A 9,090-nucleotide genomic window follows, 5' to 3' on the forward strand; every position below is an offset into this window, starting at 1 on the left:
TTCAGTTATTTTTATTATAAATATATGGTAATTTTTAATCGGATTGATAGATCGGACATTTTTGAACACCCTACCTACAATCTCCAACACCCAAAGGAAGCTTGTACTGATCACAACATATCCGGTCTTAAACCCATTAGGATTATCCCCCTGAGTTAGAACCTAAAGACATTTCGAACGTATGAGTCATCAAAGGTAAACATTTCCTCCACCGGAAGAGGATAAAGTAGCCGAAAAGAATCCATCATGAAGCTTCAGCAACTGATCCGGAGCTACTCCATAAGTGTTTAGCACATATTTCAAAAAATTGTGCGTCCAAAGATGGAATCTAGCCTTTCAAGTGAATAGAAGAAGATAAAACCACACCCGATATCCGCCAAAGACTTCAGTACAATCACTCATATATAACACGACCCGGAGGGGATGTCAAACTCAAAATTCTCTCATAGTAAACCACGAGTGAACAAAAGATTCATGGTCTCATTCTAGATAGTCTTGCACACAAAGGTATCACCATCCACAAGAGACGGTCGGTTCGCCTCAATCTTGTTTTCCAAACTCTTTACTGCCTTCGCGGTACTCTTCGTCATCTTTGCAACAAGAAAGCTCAAAAAAATAAGGATATATATTTCACATAGAATTAGACAAGCCAAAAATCAAGCACAAAAGAAAATTAGGGATTTCATCCTAATTTTCTTAAATAGTTGAAGAGCATAATATCTCTCTAACAGTCGAAATATCATCCTCTTAATTACAACAACCGTAGAGGGAGGCACGAGTAACCACCCAACCATTCAAAAAAAATAATAATCACATCGATTTTTCAAAAATGGTTCATTTAATGCAAAGACATGCCTTCATACACAAGTATCAAGTCAAATCACTTTATGGTATTTTCTCGATTAAGGAAGAGACAAATGTTGTACCTCATCTGAATCTCCTTTGCGAGACTCGTCTCCACTGCTATTTCTCCACCTACCAAAACCTCTAGAAGACCTCTCTGTTAGTTGAAGCTCCCAGAGGAACATCTCTGGATATTGAGGTCTTAGGATCTCACATCTCTTAAGAAGCTGCAGACCCTTAGATATGACCTTTGATATTGAGGTCTTATCATAAAATGTTTTAGGGACCTCATTTTAAAATGTAGCACATAGCCTTCAAATCTGTTGGGATAGGCCGGACTGAAGTGAATTGTTTTTGTTGACATAACAGTCACGTGATATCTACATTATTTTTTCTTTTTTGATTTTACATTCTTTCCCGTAAAGATGAAAAAATTACAATTTTATTCATGTGCCATGTTGATACCAAAATTATCATTCTTTGACTTCTCTAACCATTCAATAAGTCGACGAACTCATCTCATTATCTCTTATCACTCATTTAGTTTAATTTTTTTAAGATCATTTTAAAGTCGTTAAACCCCAAATTATTTTAATCTACAATATCTATCGTCTGATCAATATGGTCAATATAAAAACATACATTCTCCTCTATCTATTCACTATTGAAATTTAGAAGAAATATTTTGTTGTCTAAAAATCAAAGAAATTTTGAGATCATATATTTTTCATTTGAAAGGAAGAAAATTTTGGGATATTTCATAATATATATATATATATATATATATACTATTTTTTGTAATACACATACAACTACGATTTCAATAATATTTTTAAAAAAGTAAAATTCTTTTGATAATTTTAATTTAAAATTGAGATAATAAAATTTTAAAATTATTTACAAGTTTCATATCTTAAGCTTTATCCAATCCATCAAGATACACCCCGAAACTACAATTCAAAGAATAAACTAAAATTTGAAATCTAATTAACCTAATATCTACTTGTTTTACAATTAAAAATATCAACAAGAATTCAACTAAATCTAAACACATTTAATGAAGAGAAAATAACCTCGGTGACAAAAAATGTCTTATAATATATTTTAACCAATTTTTTTTGGATTTGCCAAAATGACCAACTAAATCGCAATGCGATCGATAATTCGCAACGCGATCTCCGGTATCGCAAATCAGTTTCCAGATTCGCAACGCGAACTTCGACTATCGCATTACGATTTACAAGTTCGCATTGCGATAGTCGAAGTTCGCGTTGCGATTTATTCCAAATTCGTTGCGATAATCCAAGTTCGCGTTGCGATAGTTCGACTATCGCAACGAATTTGGAATAAATCGCAACGCGAACTTCGACTATCGCAACGAACTTGGAATAAATCGCAACGCGAACTTGGACTATCACAACTAATTTGGAAAATCGCAACGCGAACTTCGACTATTGTAACGCGAACTTGGACTATCGCAACGCGAACTTGTAAATCGCATTGCGATAGTCCAAGTTCGCGTTGCGATAGTCGAAGTTTGCGTTGCGAATCTGGAAACTGATTTGCGATACCGGAGATCGCTTTGCGAATTATCGATCGTATTGCGATTTAGTTGGTCATTTTGGCAAATCCAAAAAAAATTAGTTAAAATCGTATATTATAAGATATTTTTTGTCACTGATGTTATTTCTCTTAAAAGAATGAAGGAAAAGAACTCCAAAAATCTCATAAAAAGCAAAATGAAAAAAAAACTTTTGCCGTTAACGAAAACAAAAACTGGAATCGTTAAAAAGCCTCAAAAAAATCGAAAACTTCTTAAATTTTAATTTTGTTTCTTTGCATTGCTTGAATGTAAGCTGGGGTTACTCCAGATTCTCTTTCTTCCGTCTCCTCCGCCATCGTTGACCTGGTTTCCATTTTTACTTCAAGATAAGCCTAATTCAATGAAAATCTCAGACCTTTAATTTACTTGGAGAGGGGAAAAGTCTGATTTTTTGGTCTCTGAAATTAGCAGATCTCCTCGAAGTTTATGCTAAATTTGGAGTAACGATACTTAGGGTTAGGGTTTTGGTTTTCTTTCAAGATGCTGATATCAAGAGGTTTATTCGGGTGGTCGCCACCCACATACAGCCGTTGACACCAGTATCGGAGTTTTCGGAGCCGCCGGAATCGCCTTCTCCGTACTTGGATCCAAGTGCGGAATCAGCAGCTGCGGCGGCGGCGCAGGCGGAGGAGGAAATGGAGGAGGCTGAAGAGCTGGAACAGTCACCTGCTGCTGTTCCTTTCTCGAGGCTCTTCACCTGTGCTGACCAGTTTGATTGGGCTCTCATGTTAATTGGAGCGCTTGCTGCTGCTGCTCATGGGACCGCTCCCGGTTCTTACTTGCATTTCTTTGCGAAGATTGTTCATGTTCTTGAAATTGGGTCGTCAGTTCCGGGACGAGATTTGGATGAGCAATTTGAAAGGTTTACAGAGGTTAGATATTTTAATTTTTAATTCAGGAAGTGAAAAGCCTAAATTCTGGGATTTTAAAGGCTTACCTTAGTGTTTTAGTTGATGAATATAGTTTCAGAACTGTAATTGACTGAGAGGTTTATTTTTATAGTCATATGAACTATTTTAGCTTTCACGTGGATCGGTAGGAAATTTGTGGTGTAAAAAAGCATGAAAGATTTCTATATTCTATGTTATTAATGGTTATTGTTTGTATAGGCTTAGGTATTTCCATAGTAGGATGTTTTTAATTTTTTGGTGGATGGATGGTCTTGAACCTATGTTACATTGACTCATTATTTTTCTTAAAATACCTGTGTCCAGACACCTAAACCTTCAAATATTCGGACATGGGTATAGATACGATCCTCCAAATATGGAAGCCCGTATTAGACACATTCCCATATCCGACACTCCATCCTACACCCGGGTAAGACAGTCCTTACTACTCCCCCATCCCTTTAGGCTGGGGACAAGGTGGTTCGTCCACGTTCTAGATGCAAAGAATCATTATAACAAAAGATTAGCATTGCGGAAACAAAGGAGTGAAGGACGGGTTTCATCTTAGATTCAAGGATTGCATATTTTGGAAAAGTAAAGGGAAGGAAGGGGAATAAAATGGGTAATGAACTGCAGAAAGAATGTGACGTTCTCTGAGTGGTGAACCGAAGAGCATGTGAGAATGATCGAGGGTATTAACAACGTCAACTCCGGCGGTTAGGCATCGCAGTGGCTGTAGTTAACATTGTTTAAAGGTAGGATTTAGAATTCAGGGTTTTGAATTTGGGTGGTGTTTGAAACAGATAGATTCACATTCTTTCAAGGAGGGCAAAGCATCATTAGATTGGGGCTGTCCCTTTTGTCTATGGTATATTAATTTTGTATATGCTCTTCAGAAAAAATGGTTGATAATTTTAGATTATTTGAGGTGTGTTTTCTTCAACCTATGTCTATGAATTTCTGCGACTCTTCTTTTACCAAGAAGCTTTGATGAAATATGTGTTGTGTCTGCAAAATTTTCAACCTTTGATCACTTGAAAGAATGTTTAGAAGAGAGAGAAAGGTGAGAGGTTCCAATCTTTGTAATAAACATACAGTTACTCTACATTCCTTCTACTTTGAAATTTATTGTTCCAAATGTCAACAAAGATTAAATGTTATTCAAGCTGATACTTACATCCCAAATTAATCTCGTGATGTTTATTTTTAACTCCTTCCCTTTACTCACAACTAAAGTTGGAAGGATTTGAATTGAATCTCTTTTGAATACTTCAGCTATTATTCTTTCGCACGAGAGGTTTCAAGGCTTTCGAAGTTGTCTAAAATATCTAAAGATTCATCTAGATATAATTCCGTCATTCCCTTTTATTTGGATACAATCTCTCCACATGATCATTATCAATTATGTCACCAATTAAATCTATTATCTGATAGTTAAATCTACTCAATTATTAATCTATCAATAGCAATCAACTTTAGTCATGATATCGGTTATCTTATTGTCAAGTGTCAGGAACATATATACCGCAGAGGACTTCCAATCCCATGTCAACTCTTCATTATTTTCTCCAATCTTTTTTTTTTTTTGGTCATAAATGATCAGTCTAAAACCATGTCGTTTTACTCAAACCATCAATAATATTTAAAAAGAAGTTTATTATTCATAAATTTCATTCTCAAATCTTAACTGTCAATATTTGATTGTCAGATTATTATATAATCGGAGTGTCAGTTTGACTATCTGCAACTGTAGCTGTTTCCATCTTTTAACTCTGATTCTTAAACGTCAAAAGCTTAAGGTTCTTACGCATGCTGTCTTTTTTTAATATTTAATTTCAAGAGAAATAAATAAATAAATAAAGTGTTGATTCTCCTAGGCTCTAATTGCAAATAACTAGGCGAAGACCCAAGGCTGTGCGTCATATTAATTTTATATTAATGAGAAACAGCACTCTATGCGGTGGTCCAATCTCCAATGATAAACCCCATAGGACCCCATTGCACCGAGCAATATAAAATCTATGCCAAGTTGATCAAACAACGTCTTTGGATCAACCATGTGAACATGTGCCAATACCTTTGCTTATGCTTCAAAATTATTAATTACATTCTAATCCTTCAAAATTATCTGATGAATATTGTTCCAAAGTTTATTTTTTACATATGAATGATGTATAAATTTTATTGAGGATCATTTTTAATTATTGATATGCATATACATATTACAAATTTAGTTGTTCAAAACTTAGATTATTTAAAGATAATAATTTTTCTATCACGAAAATCACTCAATAAATTCTTTTTTATCAACTATCAATAACGCATAGACACCTTGCATACACAACTACTTACCAGAACTTCAAAAAAAATAACACTCTATTTAACCACTAAAATCACTTACTCAATGAGTTCAATACAAATTTCTTTAATACGAATAACTATGAGTTATTATTTGATACGTGCAGTATAAAATTTAGACTCCATGACCATACACCTATCTGTTCTAAATCATAAATTCTATTCTAAACACTAAACTATGATTGTGATTTAGAACGTTATATTAGAACGTGTAAATTTACGTAAGAAGTGTAAATTTAGAAATAGATGCATGATTTTATGTAAAAAGTGTAGATTTAGAACGTTATATTATAAATTTAGGGATAAGAATTTAAAAAGTTATATTAGAAATTTAGAGATACAACCTTATAAAATTTCAAAAATGTGAAATTAATTAATTAATTAAAGAATAAAGAGATACTTAAATTATAAGAATTTGAAAATTTCAAATTACAACACCTATCATAACATCCTCTCGATCCATACTGAATGACATTAAAAAATATGATTGTGGTTTTTTTTAAAAGTTGTTAGTGAAGGATTATGTGGTAAAACAAAAGGCTAAAAGTAAGGTAGTTGGTCAACAAGGAATCAAGCATGGTTATTGCTTCAGAGAAAGGACAGTGTGTGTTTTAAGACAGGGTCCCCCACTGAGCTGCATATTTTAATGTCAGTCCCTCATGTTCCTCAGCTTATATTCCGCAAATTATTAAAAAAATAAACAACCAAACTCATAAAGTTTCAGTTATGTCAGTTTCCCCAAACCCTTTATTTTCCACCATTGTTATTACTTTTAAAGTATCTTTGGAACTTACAGAAACCCCAAATTTCAGGTATGTTTCTCATTCGGACATGAACAGGTTTGAACTCGGTTCGTGCTAGAAATGGCAGTTGCAGTTGTGTTTTTGGTCTTCTTGTTCCTTTTTCCATCTGTTTTCTTTGTTCAAACAATCATATGTTCTGCTTTTAGTCCTGCTGATGTTTTCCTTATTGATTGCGGTGGAAGTAATCCGATCGAAGTCGACGATTCTCGGGTTTTTCAGCCCGATAATCGTGTTCGTAATCTGAAACTGTCACCTTCTAGTGGCATTGTTGTTTCCGGGGATGGAATTAGCAGTTCTCTTTATAATTCAGCTAGAGTCTTTGAGGAAACTTCAGTTTATGTCATAAAAACTAGGCAGGTCGGCCGCCATTGGCTGCGGCTGCACCTTTTCCCGGTTCAGAACACTAGATACAATTTGAGGTCTGGAGTTTTTTCGGTTGTGGCTAATGGAATCACACTGCACCGGTTTTCGTTTGCGGAATCGGGTTTGAACTCTCCTATGGTGAAGGAGTATGTGATTGAGATCGGAGATTCGGGTTCGAGAAACTTGGAACTGAAGTTTTCTCCTGGCAATGGCTCGGTTGCATTCGTCAATGGGATTGAGGTTGTGGCAGTACCGGACACGAATTTCCCTTCTGGTGTTGTGCCGGTTCCGCTGGGGCCGGAAGTTGAGATCCGGAAACACGTAGCTTTCGAGACGGCTTTTAGGATAAACATGGGAGGCCCTCTTCTGACTCCTAAGAATGATTCCATGTGGAGAACATGGGAACCAGATCAAGCTTATTTGGTCAATGCTGCATCTGCCAACAGTGTTAAGGTGAACCCAAATTTGATCAAGTACATCGATGGAATCGGTCGAAATTGCTCCAATTCGGTTTACGCCACTGCTCAAGAAATGGCTGAAGCCAATGTTACCGATCAGAGGTTTAACATTTCGTGGATTTTCGAGGTCGATGAGGGTTTCACTTATCTCATTAGGCTGCATATTTGTGACATTGTTAGTGCAGCTCTTAACAGCTTGATTTTCAACGTTTACATCAACAAACAAGCTGCTTTGACATCTTTTGATATTTCCAGTAAGACAATGGCATTATCAGCTGCTTACTATGCCGACTTCGTCACGAATGTTTCGATGGGATCGAATCAGATTTTGGTTCAAGTCGGTCCACCCGATTTAAGAAATCTCCCGAGCAATGCAATTTTGAACGGTTTAGAGATCATGAAAATGAGCAATCCTTGTGATAGCCTTGATGGAAATGTTTGTGTGATTCATAAGAACTCAAAGTTCCCCAGAAGAAAATTGATTGTCCTGGCGATTTCTTCGGCTGCAGTTTTCGTGGTTTTATCTGTTGTTGTGGCAGCTGTGTCCTTGCATTTGCACGGCGGAAGAAGCCTAAACGTTGCCCCTCTAGCTGGTTTCCTCTCCCGACGAATGTTGGAAATTCGGATTCGAAAGTTTCGATTTGCAGCCTTGCTTCCACCGCACAATCTCACGGTTTAGGCCGTGTGCTGTCGTTCATAGAGATTCGTGAAGCAACCAAGAACTTGATGAGAGCTTGGTCATTGGTGTAGGTGGATTCGGGAAGGTTTATAAAGGTGTACTAGAAAGCGGTGTCATGGTTGCGGTAAAGCGCGGTAATCCCGGATCCCGGCAAGGACTAACCGAGTTCAGGACTGAAATTTTGATGCTTTCCAGGTTGAGGCACAGGCACCTAGTTTCTCTCATAGGCTACTGTGAAGAACAAAATGAGATGATCCTTGTTTACGAGTTCATGGCAGGCGGTCCGTTGCGGAAACACTTATACGGCTCCAACCTCCCATCGCTTAGCTGGAAACAACGGCTCGAAATCTGCATCGGAGCTGCGAAAGGCCTCCACTACCTTCACACAGGAGCATCAGACACGATCATTCACCGCGACGTGAAAACACAAACATACTCCTAGATGAAAACTTCACTGCGAAAGTCGCGGACTTTGGATTGTCGAAACTAGGCCCTACTATGGACCAAACTCATGTGAGCACCGCAGTGAAAGGAAGCTTCGGTTATCTCGATCCTGAGTACTTCCGTCGACAGCAACTCACCGAGAAATCCGACGTGTACTCATTCGGGGTCGTTCTCATGGAAATATTATGTGCTAGGCCTGCAATAAACCCTGCTCTTCCAAGGGAACAAGTCAACATTGCTGAATGGGGTATGCATTGGCAAAAGAGAGGCCTGTTAGAAGGATCATAGATTTGAATCTTGTCGGATTAATCAACATCGATTCCCTGAGAAAGTTCGGCGAAACGGCCGAAAAATGCTTGGCGGAACATGGAGCCGAGAGGCCTACAATGGGAGATGTGTTATGGAATTTGGAGTATGGTCTTCAACTACAAGAGGCTTCAATACAAAATGAATCATCAGACAACAGTGCAAATCATATTCCGGAAATCCCTGGATGGATCCCCCAAGTCGAATCGATCGACGCCGATCGATTCGACACTGTCAGCAATCAAGCGGCTTCCGATGCAACGACAACAAGTGATGTTTTTCACAGATTATGGATCCTAGAGGAAGATAAGTTTCAAGGGGTAGGCCTCATTTGTTCTATTTT

The 9,090-nt window shown here is 37.3% G+C and overlaps 1 pseudogene; it reads left to right on the forward strand.

The window, feature by feature from the left end:
* Nucleotides 1-6,557: 6,557 nt before the first annotated feature.
* LOC120174545 lies at nucleotides 6,558-9,090 on the forward strand (annotated as a pseudogene).

Source organism: Hibiscus syriacus, unplaced genomic scaffold (genome assembly GCF_006381635.1).
Source record: "Hibiscus syriacus cultivar Baekdansim isolate YM2019G1 unplaced genomic scaffold, ASM638163v2 tig00112114_pilon, whole genome shotgun sequence".
In the NCBI taxonomy this organism is placed as follows: domain Eukaryota; kingdom Viridiplantae; phylum Streptophyta; class Magnoliopsida; order Malvales; family Malvaceae; genus Hibiscus; species Hibiscus syriacus.